The sequence below is a fragment of the Lynx canadensis genome, chromosome E3 (genome assembly GCF_007474595.2).
Source record: "Lynx canadensis isolate LIC74 chromosome E3, mLynCan4.pri.v2, whole genome shotgun sequence".
Taxonomy (NCBI): Eukaryota; Metazoa; Chordata; class Mammalia; order Carnivora; family Felidae; genus Lynx; species Lynx canadensis.
The window spans coordinates 9,821,554-9,833,768 of NC_044318.1; the positions used below are offsets into that span (position 1 = coordinate 9,821,554).

The 12,215-nt window shown below is 51.7% G+C and overlaps 1 protein-coding gene across 3 annotated transcripts in view; it reads right to left on the bottom strand.

The window, feature by feature from the left end:
- LITAF (lipopolysaccharide induced TNF factor) overlaps positions 1–12,215 on the bottom strand; it is a 28,028-nt gene that overhangs the window by 13,708 nt on the left and 2,105 nt on the right. The window contains exon 1 of one of the 3 annotated variants that reach the window (XM_030301422.1): positions 9,346–9,352. The exons of 1 other annotated variant lie outside the window; for it this stretch is intronic. The gene's annotated coding sequence lies outside the window, so the exon portion shown is untranslated. Of the gene's footprint in view, positions 1–240; positions 445–9,345; positions 9,353–12,215 lie in introns of those variants that run through there. One more of the 3 variants, XM_030301421.2, reaches the window with a different exon arrangement.

The window sequence follows — 12,215 nt, forward strand, 5'->3', positions numbered from 1 at the left end:
TTTGCACACCTGACCCCCAAATGACACGTGAAAAGAAAAACAGGGGGGCGACATTATTTGAATGCTCTGCCTCCCTCACACGTGTAAAAAGATGCATTTTCTGCAGGCGCTCGCACCACACACTCAGGACGAGGCGACAAAAGGCCTGCCTATTATGGATTCCAACTCATTTTGTCACTGGCGACTTTGCCATGCAAAGCGATCTGCTTCTTTAATAAGGATGGGGGCGGGGTTCAGGACCTTAATATCAGCCAAAGGCAGATCTCCAGAAGCTCTTCCTTCTTGTGATGGGAAGAGGTCAGAACCTCCCCAAGATACAGTGTTGTTCTGCAGCTTCATATGTACGGGACCTCACGGGGCCGGGCCGGGTCGGCCAGCTGCCTCCACACCCGCTCGGGGAAAGGCAAAGGCCCCTTCCCCGAGGAGTCTCAGAGCAGCTCGGCCTCGGCTCTTTAATACCTGCTCTGTTGAAAGAGAAGGAAAAGGCCCTCAGCATCCTGGAGAGAAGCCAGGCCCGCCGAGCCCAGCGATCCTCACATCCTGAGCTGATAATGAACCGGTCCTGAAGCCTCGGGACACGGGAACAAACCCAGAGAGACCTCCTGCTCCTAAAACGTTCGGCCTGACCGGGCTCAGAACTCTCTGGAACACCCTGGTGGGAGCTACTTCGGGCCTTCAGGTCCTCCTCGCTCTGTTCCCGCAGAGCCGCGCGTTTGGTGTTGGCGGAGCAGAGCCCGGCCGCGGTCCGCGCGGCATCCTCAAGTCCAAGGGTAAGGGCTGACCCCGGGAAGTCTGGAGACGACCGGCAGACGGGCCTTCCCACCGCAAAGCTGGCCCCAAGAGATCGCCGGGTGAATCTCGACAACGCGATGCCGCGGGGTGGGGGGGAAAGCCAGGCGCAAAGACCACGTAGGGTAGGAGTCCATTGACATGAAACGCCCAGAACAGGTATATCCGGACCCAGAAAGTCAGGGCAGGCCAGGAGCTGGAAGGAGGGTGCTGGGAGGAAACAGGGGTGACTGTTAATGGGTGGGGGGAAGGGCAGAGGCGGGGGTACAGAGGATCTGAGGCAGGCTCCACGCTGTCAGCACAGAGCCCCATGCGGGGCTTGAACTCATGAAGTGGGAGATCATGACCTGAGCCAAAGTCAGACACTCAACCGACTGAGCCACCCAGGCGCCCCTGCACATTTTTATGCGTCTGCAGCCTCGCTTAGATATCCCCAGACATGCCCTGGGCATGCTCTTTCCACTGCCCTCGGTTTCCTTCCTTCCCGATGAGCTGCAAATTCCTCCCATCTGTCACATCCCAGCTTGTGCATCACTTCCCCCAAGAAGCGATCTCTGGCCTTCCGAGGGGAGAATTAAACCTACACAGTGCGGAAATCAAGGGTGCAGGGTCTATAGCCGGACTGCCTCTGGCCAAATGGCATGCCTCAGGGCATGACTTTAGTGCCTCATTGATCCCATCCGTAAAATGGGGACACTGGTAGTTTCTTAAGGCTCTTGGGAAGATTAAATGAATCCACTTAAAAAAAAATTTTTTTTTTTAATGTTTATTTATTTTTGAGACCGGGAGAGACGAGAGAATGAGTGGGGGAGGGGCAGCGAGAGGCGGGGAGACACAGAATCCGAAGCAGGCTCCCGGTTCTGAGCGGTCAGCAGAGAGCCGGACGTGGGGCTCGAACTCATGACCTATGATATCAACATCTGAGCCGAAGTCGGACGCTCAACCGACCGAGCCACCCAGGTGCCCCTGAATGAATCCACTTGTGAAAAGCACCCAGAACAATGGGGGACACAGAAGCACTCTGCTCTATTTGTCACAGAGCACTTCTCTTTACTGGTCTCTCTTCCTGATCAGTCTGTGCGCCTTGTAAGGGCAAGCACTGAAATGCCTTCAAATCTGCATCCCTAGCATCTAGAACTAGGCTCACAAGGTCACGGGTGCTCTGCGGGGTGACCCTCCACCCCAGTGCGCCTGAGATGGAGGGGTTCCTCTGGATACGGGATTCTGGTGCTCACACGGGGAGCACAGGACAAGCTGGTGGTCATCCTGACACTTCAACAACAAATGGGGAGAGAAAATAAGACCCATCCAGGAAAAAGGGAAAATAAGATCCCATCCCGGCATCAACATTTGGAAGCAGACATCATTGAGGGTCTTACCCTAACACCTCCACCCGGAAGCTGAGGACGTTTTTTTGCAGGAAGATGCTTATCTAATGACAAGCCTCGGTAACAGATGGTCTCCTGGTTCAGCTCAAGGTTAACATGAGGCTTTGGCCAAAGTGGCACGAAACACGCCCCAGAATTGGCATCATTTGACTGGGTCTGAAACCCTTCATTTCCTCCGGGATTCCTGGGGAGGGTGGTGTTTCTCAACGGGGCACCCCGGGGATGTCAAGGCAGGAGATCGAGTCGAGACGTGGGTGGCAAAGGAAGTGTGGAGGCGGGCAGACACGAACAAGATTGAATCAGAGAGGAAAAAAAAGAAGCCACGGTCTCTGAACGTCAAGACGGGCTCATTTCTATTCCTTGATGGAAGCTGATGCCACTGATGAAGGTCAGGGCTGACCTGCTCTGCGAAGGTGCCCCTGGTTTGTGCCAACGCCCACTCCTGGTTCTGGCTGGGGTTACCGAAGAGAGGGAGGGGTTTGTCCTGTGACTGTAGCACCCGTCCGACATCTGGAGGACTCGTGAGCAGGCTCCGCGCTGCCACCACCCCCCACTCAGAAACACCTGTCACTCCATGCTCACTACGGGGTAACCGGATGATGACTCATCAACTCTCCAGAAATGACCATCTCTCCTTTTTTCATGGTGTCAAGAAAACTCAGAGGCTCCATCCTGTACCCCCAAGAGACCATAAATGTCAGCAACTAGTGCTGACGCGTGGGCACAGGAAAGGGGACAGGAAAGGGGACGCGTGGGGACAGGACAAGTCACACCTTGGCTGGCACCTCCCTCCTCGGGGCTCGTTTATAACCAGGGAGGACCGAAGGGATGGGCACTCTTGGCAGATGAGGGGCTGAAGGAGTCTCGGGTCATTTGCCCTTCCCACCCCCATCCCTTTCTGCTGAGAGGACCAACAGGCAGGTCCAGAAGCAGGGGAGGAGGACAGAGAGACGATGCCCGACGTCAGAGGTCTCTTGGCACAAGAGTACAGGACATAACAGGCTCCAACCAGGAACTGACCTGGTGGAGAATCTGAGGCTGCGACCACCGAGCTCAGAGACGGTGCAGTGGGCCTCGCGCCCAAGATACCATCACACGGTTTCCGGAAACGCCTGCATGTACCCCCCAGGTCATTCACAAGAGTGGGGAGGCACCAGCCATCTCCCGCGGGTCACTAGGAACGGCACAGACTGCGGCCCGGCTTGCTGACTCGGAATGACGTAAGCAGGTGCGTGCGGCATGGAGAGGGGAACGTAAAAGCCCAAAAGAAAATCCAGATGATGGAATTTAAAGGCAGGTGGGATGTGTAAGAGCCGAAAACTCTGGAACTAAGCTCCCGTGGCTCAAACCCCCAACTCTGCCCCTTCTAGGCTTGGTGAACTCGGGTGAGTTGCTTCACCGCTCTGTGCCTCGGTGTCCTCATCTGGAAAATGGGCTGACAGTACCCAGCCCTCAGAGGGGTGCATGCGGATGTGCTCAGAGCACTGGGCATGACCGTTACAATACAAGCGCTCATTCTAATGACGTACAGGGAAGCGGACTAAGGGACAGGGAGGGGTCGCTTGCCCACAGTGACACAGACGTGTCACCGCCAGAAGGCAGGAAGATTCAAGCATAGACAAGGCTCCCAGAAGAGGGAGGCAGGAGGGCCTGAGGAGACAGGGGCTGCTCCCCCACTGGCTTTGGAACAGGAGCAAGGGGCCACGAGCCAAGAAACGCAGGTGTCTCTGGAAGCTGGGAAAGGCAAGCACGGAGTGTGCCCTAGAGCCTCCAGAGGGAACGCTACACCTTGATTTTAACCCAGTGACATCCATTTTGGACTTCTGATCTCCAGAGCTGGCAGGTAATGGATTTGTGTTCTTTCAGCACCCCCCTCCCCGCCCCCCGCCCCAGCTTAGGGTACTTTGTTGCAGCAGCCATAGGAAATGAATACACCCACCTCCCAGCTGGGCGGCCCAGATTCCCCACCTGTGGATTCTCGAGGGGCTCCCCTCCTTGCCACAGTGGGGGCGCCCTGCACCTCTGACCACTCCCCTCCCCCGGCTGACCTGACTCCTTGAACCTCCCATCCGAACTCCCAGGCGTAGGTCCACCTGCCCTCAGTTCCGAAGGAGGACTTCTCTGGCTCAACTTCATTTAACCCTCTGAGCGTGGCCACCCTGGCGTCTGCATGCCCGGCCATCTCCCCGGGGACTCTGCTCTCCCCTCAAATCTTTCCTTATCAACATGTCAAAATGAACACCTCTCTTCCCTTTGCCTGGGTGCTCGGACCCTCCGTCCCCCTGCTTCTCTTCTAAGTGCCCGGGTACAGCCCCCGCCTCCTCTCCACCCCCCTGCCCCGGCCTCACTCCTCCCTCAGCCACAACCCCACTAAGCCCGCTTCCCACTTCCTGTCCTCCTCTTCCCAGGCTGGAGGGCTTTCCTCATCTGGCCGAGGCCTGCACCTCTGTCTCCTTCAGGGGCTGCTCTTTCCCCACCAGCCGTCCCCCAGAAGATCCCCAGGGACTTGGGTCTACACCCACTCCTTAACCCCATACCCTTCAAGCTGATCCTGGCCCACCCACCCTGGACAACCCCCCTGGGGGTATTCACACACGAAAAGATGCTCATCTCGCTCCAGGAGACGCAGTTAAAATGGGGCAGAGACAGACAGTCAAGCCTAGTATCGGTGAGAAGTCCTGTGGACATCACGCGCCTGCTGGCAGGATGGGGTGACAAGCGCCCATCAGTTCTGTGGTCTTCCTCCCCCAGACCCTTGACCCAGGCTCGTCAGGAGAAAACATCAGAAAACCCAGACTTTCTACAGAGGACCAGGACAGTACTCCTTCACAAACTGCCTCAAGGTCGCAGAAACTAAGTCCGAGAAACTGTCACAGACCAGAGAATGAGACCTAACAACTAAATACAATGCAGGATCCTGGACTGGATCCCGGAACAGAATCCAGTAGAAGAAAGTTCCTCCTCTGAATTCAAATAGTCTGGAGTTGGCTAAGAGCAAGGCACACCAATGTCAGTTTCTTACTCGTGACAAATACACCCTGATGCCGTGCGATGTCTATCTTACAACGGGGGGAACTGAACGGGGTGTATGCGACTCCTGAACGCTTTGCAACTTTTTCTGTAGATGTGCAACGGAGGCACCTATCAAACTGTAACATGCACGAACGAACGCTTCGACCCAACAGTTCCTCCTCTAGGCATGCAGGGGAGAGATGTCTCACGCGTGGGCGAAGAGACAAATGATGAGCCCACAGGGGCATTCACTGCAACGTGGCTAGAAACCACCTAACTCTCCATCAGCAGGAGACGGTGCACATCGGTGATGGGCCAACCGCACAAGAGAACAACAGTACAGTAACCATCAAAACAGAATAAGCAAGAGTTTTATGTGTGGAAATGCATCTTTTTGATAGATCACTACATTAAAGAAAGTCCAAACAGACCATCATTTGGGTACACAGAAGAAGGATATATACATATATCTCCTTGTATAACATGCATAAAATGTCTCCGAAAGGATATATAAGAAACTCTAAGGGGCGCCTGGGTGGTTCAGTTGGTTGAGCAGCCGACTTCGGCTCAGGTCACTATCTCGAGGTTCTAGAGTTCCAGCCCCGCGTCGGGCTCTGTGCTGATGGCTCAGAGCCTGGAGCCTGCTTCCGATCTTGTGTCTCCCTCTCTCTCTGCCCCTCCTCCGCTTGCACACAATCTCTTTCAAAAATAAATAAGTATTGGGGGCGCCTGGGTGGCGCAGTCGGTTAAGCGTCCGACTTCAGCCAGGTCACGATCTCGCGGTCCGTGAGTTCGAGCCCCGCGTCGGGCTCTGGGCTGATGGCTCAGAGCCTGGAGCCTGTTTCCGATTCTGTGTCTCCCTCTCTCTCTGCCCCTCCCCCGTTCATGCTCTGTCTCTCTCTGTCCCAAAAATAAATAAATGCTGAAAAAAAAAAAATTAAAAAAAAAATAAATAAGTATTTTAAAAATGAAAAAAAAAAAGAAAGAAACTGGTAAAGTGGCTGTGAGCAGGGGAGGGAGGTGGACTGTGGGAAGGACAATCCTTCGCCTACACCTTTGCTGATCTTCTGTGTACTGAGCCATAGCAATACTGCATGATCAAAAACCAAATCAAGAAAAAAGTCAATGCAGTAAATTATAACTTATTAAACAGACATCGTTTAATATGCTTATTAATTATAATATATTATAATTAAGTAATTTAATTTAAAATAAAACTTTTTTTTTTTTTTTTTAGTGGGGAGAAAGAGCCTCTGCAAACCAGAATCTGTCCTCCCCAGGCCAGCCTCCTGGGTCCTCCCACCCGTGGGCGAAATGATGTCATCACAGCCCTTTGTCCCGCCAACTGTCTCAGGTTGCTGGCGGGCACCTGGCCTTAGCCCCTCCCTGAGTGTTTGCAGAGTGATTAAAGCTTCTGATTACCTCTATTTGGTGAGAAAACGTATAGACTGCTGTATTCACTATATCATCCCCAAAGCCATACAACAGTCTCCTATTTACCAGAATAAAGTTCTTCTCTTTGAATTTTGTGCTCTGACCCAGTTCTAAAGCCTGATGGTTTATATCAGACCAGGGAGAATGGGCCCTCCCTCACCAGCCTTAAGGAATCCCTTTGAGGAGGCAAAGTTAAGCAACATAAGGGAGACAGGGGAGCGGACCCAAAGGGGAAACTGAGTCCAGATTCTAAGGCAAGTGGCGGGCCTCGGGGACACAGGCGAGGGCAGGCCAGGGGGTGGGGAACAGCATGGTTAGACATGCAGAAGCGGACATAGACTTGTGTCCCGGGGGGAGGCGAGCAGCGCTTGGCCAGGAGCGTGGGGTCCGGTCACGGGGGCCTTCCCACCAAAAAGCCGGGCCCCGGCGAGGTGGGCACCAGGCTAGACCTTCCAGGGAGGGACCCCACACGTAAGGGTTCTGCTTAATGAACCAGCAGCCCAAGAGGAACTAGAAAACCCCCTAAAAGTATTCAACTCCTGCCAAAGAGTTAGTCTCTAAAAATAAGCCTCAAAACTTAGAACACGAAGAGAAACCAGCCCCAGCAGAAGCCACGCGGGCAGCGGCGGCCCATCAGCACAGACAGCATCAGACAGGCCAAGGGGGCGTCCCTCTCCCCAAATCCTGTCCGCAGGCAAGGAAAACTCCAGCCTCGTAACTTCCGTAACTTCCGGTGCTGCTTCCTTCTTTCAGCATCCCTCCCCCAAGAGTATCTGAACCATTTTCTAATGATTCTGCGTTTCTCTCTGCTTCCTTAAAGTCTGCAAAAAGTAAGAAAGACACACCTGGGTCGGCAGGCGGAGGTTCCGCGCTATCCCACACCGTGGAAGGTCCAGCCTGGGGCTGCTGGCAGCTCCCATCCCCCCCCACCCTGCTGTGCCAAAGCCTGGAGCCTGGGAAACCAGCACCCACTGGGTAAGAACTCTGTGCAGAGGAAGAAAGAGTTACTACCTTCCTCAGGTGCCTCCTAGGAGTAAGGTAAACACGCTTGGGCGTCTGTCTTGATGATAAATATCTGTGTTACTCGGGAGTCTCCTATTTGCTTATTTCCTCGACTCTGGCTATATTCCAGTTGACCGTGGGGAGCGGGGATTATAACTGTCCCGTCTTTGAAAGTTAAGGGTAATATCCGCCTTGCCTTTAGCAAGACTTAAGGTGAGAAGAGGGTGGGAAACGTTCCCCACTGAGCTCTCTTAAGTCCTTGAGCCTCGCTCCCCCCCCCCCCCCCCCCCGCCCATCCCACACAATCCAGCCCTCTGCGACATATGCCCTCCTTCAGCGTCCTAATTGCTTCCGTTCTGCAAGTTGGATTGCGTCTCCCTAACTGGACCACATTGCACCCCTCCGGGGCAAGGGCTGTGTGCTACATTTCTCCGGGGTCCCCACAGGGTTTTGGGAAGGCGATGCCCACACTGCGTCCTCGTAGAAGGGAGATTTTACATGCATAGAACAGTATGTATCCTCCACATACGAAAGCCAAGTCTATTGGGCAAGCTCTTTAGAAGTGTGCATTTTTTCAATACAGAAGAAAAGACAAGTCTTCCTTCCAGAAGAATTCCAAATAGTGTGTGCAGACGCCCCTCCCTCCAGGGGGTGGAGCTTAGTCCCTCCATCACCCTCCTGGGTGTGGGCTGCATTTTGTATCTCGCTTTTAGGGGACAGTCCACCAGACAAAGACAGGAATTTTGCAATGGAAAAACCTGGCAACCACCACCTCAGTCTAGTGGTGAAGGGTCACGTTATTAGGACCCCCTGAGGTCATGAGACACATCCATGCCAATTCTTCCCCACTAACCCCAGTGTGAGCAGAAGAAAAACCCCAGACAAACCCAATCTGAGGGAAATTCTACAAAATCCCTGATGGGTACGCCTCAAGAGGTCAGAGAGACAAGACTGAGGCACCGTATGACCAGAGGATGATAGAAAAGGGAATAAACGGCATGGGGTCCCAGGGATGGGACCTCGGGACAGAAAGAGAATGTCAGTGGGAAAACTGGTGAACCCCAAACAGAGTCTGGAGTTTTGTTAATGGTGAAGCACCAATGTCATTTCCTTGGTTTGACAGGGGTACTGTGGGGATGACAAAGGACATTGTAAACAATGGGGGAACCCCCTATACTAAGTGCAACTCTCCTATAAGCCTAAAACCGAACCATAGGGTGAACTGGGGCAGGCAGGCCTTGCCCAAAGGCATTCAATTCAAATTTTAAAAAACAAGTTTTTTTTTTAAAAAAGGGTTCTGTGTGTTCTTTTTTAAAGAAAGTAATTTTGGGGGGGCGCCTGGGTGGCTCAGTCGGTTGAGCGTCCAGCTTTGGCTCAGGTCATGATCTCACGGTCCCTGAGTTCGAGTCCCACATGGTGTTCCGTGCTGACAGCTCAGAGCCTGGAGCCTGCTTCGGATTCTGTGTCTCCCTCTCTCTCTGCCCCTCCCCCACTCTTGCTCTGTCTCTCTCTGTCAAAAGTAAATAAACATTAAAAAAATTAAAAAAAAAAAGAAAGTAATTTTTAAAATTTTTTTTCAACGTTTTATTTATTTTTGGGACAGAGAGAGACAGAGCATGAACAGGGAGGGGCAGAGAGAGAGGGAGACACAGAATCTGAAACAGGCTCCAGGCTCTGAGCCATCAGCCCAGAGCCCGACGCGGGGCTCGAACTCACGGACCGCGAGATCGTGACCTGGCTGAAGTCGGACGCTTAACCGACTGCGCCACCCAGGCGCCCCGAAAGTAATTTTTTAAAGTGTATTTTGGTGAAATGCAAAACGTTACATGGAGCCGGTTTCTGTGACCAGGGTTTCTAATATTTCTAAATGGGGAGGAGAAAGGAAAGAAAGAGAAAGAGGAAAAGAAAAAAAAAAAAAGAAGAAAGGAAGGGGGTGGGAGAGAAGAGAGGGAGAGGGAGAGAGGAGGGAAGGGAAGGGAAGGGAAGGGAAGGGAAGGGAAGGGAAGGGAAGGGAAGGGAAGGGAAGGGAAGGGAAGGAAGGAAGGAGAGAGAGGGAGGGAGGGAAGGAAGGGGAGGGGGGAGAGAGAGGGAGAGGGAGAGGGAGAGGGAGAGGGAGAGGGAGAGGGAGAGGGAGAGGAGAGGAGAGGAGAGGGAGAAAGAAAGAAAGAAAGAAAGAAAGAAAGAAAGAAGAAAGAAAGAAGGCAAAAGGAGGAAAGAGAAAAGACAGAGGGAGGGAGGTAGACAGAGAGATGCCCAAATGTAAGCAAATGTCCAGACCCCGAGGTTTGGGGACTCTCCAAAACCCCTCAGCTGTATGTACAAGGACGCCTGGCCACACGTCTGTACCCATCCCTTAAAACATCAGATTTCCAAACTCTCACAAAGCGGTTTTAAACACATGTGGGCGATAAACTCTTCTAAAAATACATCAGATCAACACGGAAAAGGGCAAGGCCTTCAGGGAGAAGATAAAGCAGTTTGGTTTTTTTTTTAATCACCAACCGAATCCTCCTTCTAAAATCAGTTCTTTCAAGGAGAGAAAAGGAAGATTATTCAATTCTACAGCCTGTCCCCACCGTCCAGCCCCAGAAAAGGAACCCAGAGACCAGCTCCGATTGGAATATTCGCAACACTGAAATGATGGGGGGGGGGGGGGCAGAATTCCTTAAGCCAGAAAATAAAAGCGGGGGGCACTCATGTCAGGACGGACATCTAAGAAAACAGCCCCTGTTGGTACACAGGTGGAGAGCCAGCTGGCAAGTCCAAAAAGATCGGGTCTTTTGCCATCTCTGGAGAAAAATGTTCTCTAACAAGAATGCAAACATTAAGTGAAACCTGATTATAAAAACTCTAAGGAACTACCGGACTCGTACATGTAGTGAATCGAATAGTGCTCCAAATTCTTAAACTGAGACTAGTTAGCAGTCTTGAAAATACACAGATTCTGCAAAAGGCCGGTTTTGTTAGAACGGAATTTAACCTGCCTACGGTTCCGGAAAAAATGTCCAAGGCGAACGGGACTTCCTAAACTCTAAATTACCACAGGGGAGGAATTTCGACAAAAGGAGAAAACGGGATCTCCTGCCTTCTTCGGAAGACGAAGCGAGAACCCTGTACGACAGTTCTTAGGCTATATGACCTCAAACAAATTCAGGCTCGTAGGAAAGATTTCAGAGAAATATTTTCAACTGCCATCATCTGGACTCAGTCTGTTTCTACGGGGGGACACGTCCCACAAATCAAAGATAAAGATACTACAATCTGAAGGCCAGGTTCAAATATGGCATAAGTACAAATTACAGTGATTCGCGGGATGGAAAAATCCTTCCACTGGGGAGGTGGGCTTCTCCTCCCTCCCCGCCCCCCCACCCCCGCAATCGGGAGAAGGGAACTTCCCTCTGGATTCCTGGTGAAACCACATCCCCAAGTTTCCACAGGAATGATGAGTTTTGATGAAACGGCACGAGAACACAAACACGACTGCATCGGGATACAAAATTGTAACGGACCCTGATTACAGCCTCAGAAAAAAAAAAAAACACAAAAAACAGTCTCCATGATAACAGACCAAGCCGTGCAACAAGGTAAACTGAGGCTAGCTGTTTGGTTCACAGGCTGAGATCGTCCCCGATCTTCTTTAACTTCCACACTTTCTGCAATATTGTTATTTTTTACATAACTTTCAGAAATATCACTGCATCCTCTACAAATAACCTCCCTGCACTCAAGGTTAAGGCAAAAGTCAATGATAAGCTCTTAAATTTATTCCAGGAACACTGACAATTCTAAAGTTCCCTGAACTAAGCAGCTGAAATTCTTTAGCTGTTCCTTTCTCGAAAGTTAACGCCTATAAGGAAGGAAGACATAAAGGACACAGTGCCTTGAGCCTTTAGGATCCTGGTGAATTAATTTCCCACCCACTACAGGGAAGCAGGGAACCACCAAGCAGATACCCTCTATATTTCCTTTCTTCTGTCTGCGTATTTTTTTTTTTTAAGATTTTATTTTTAAGTAATCTCTACACCCAACATGGGCCTCGAACTCACAACTCCGAGATCAAGAGTCGCAGGCTCCACCGGCTGAGCCAGCCAGGCGCCCCTCTGTCTGTATCTTAAAGCCTGTGAAATCACACACAGTTCTTCTACTGAAATAACTTGCACGCAGGGACGACTACATTAGCCAAGGGAGTGTTATCACGGCGGCCCAGAATACAAAGATTCGAATAATAAGACATTGTGTGGACCCAGGAAAGTACCACTTGGAGCTCAAGTAACAATTTTAAGGTTAAGCAAACACCCGTCGAGCTCAGAAGGGACTATGGCAGGCCAAATGGGCACCAAGGACATCATAAACACGTCCGCACTAGAGAAATGCAGAGTCAAGGGGGTCTCTTTGCCTGATGAGACGGACCCCCTCACCCACTGGGCTGTTTTCATTGCAATAAAAGCCAAAACAAATACAACACAAGTTGCAGTGCCCGGACTCTAGGACTCCCTCTCATGAATCTCCTCTCTTCCAACCATCACTGGAGCTCTGGGTTGATTCATGGTTGGCAGCAGAATTTTAAGTCCCAGATGGGCACCAGCCCAT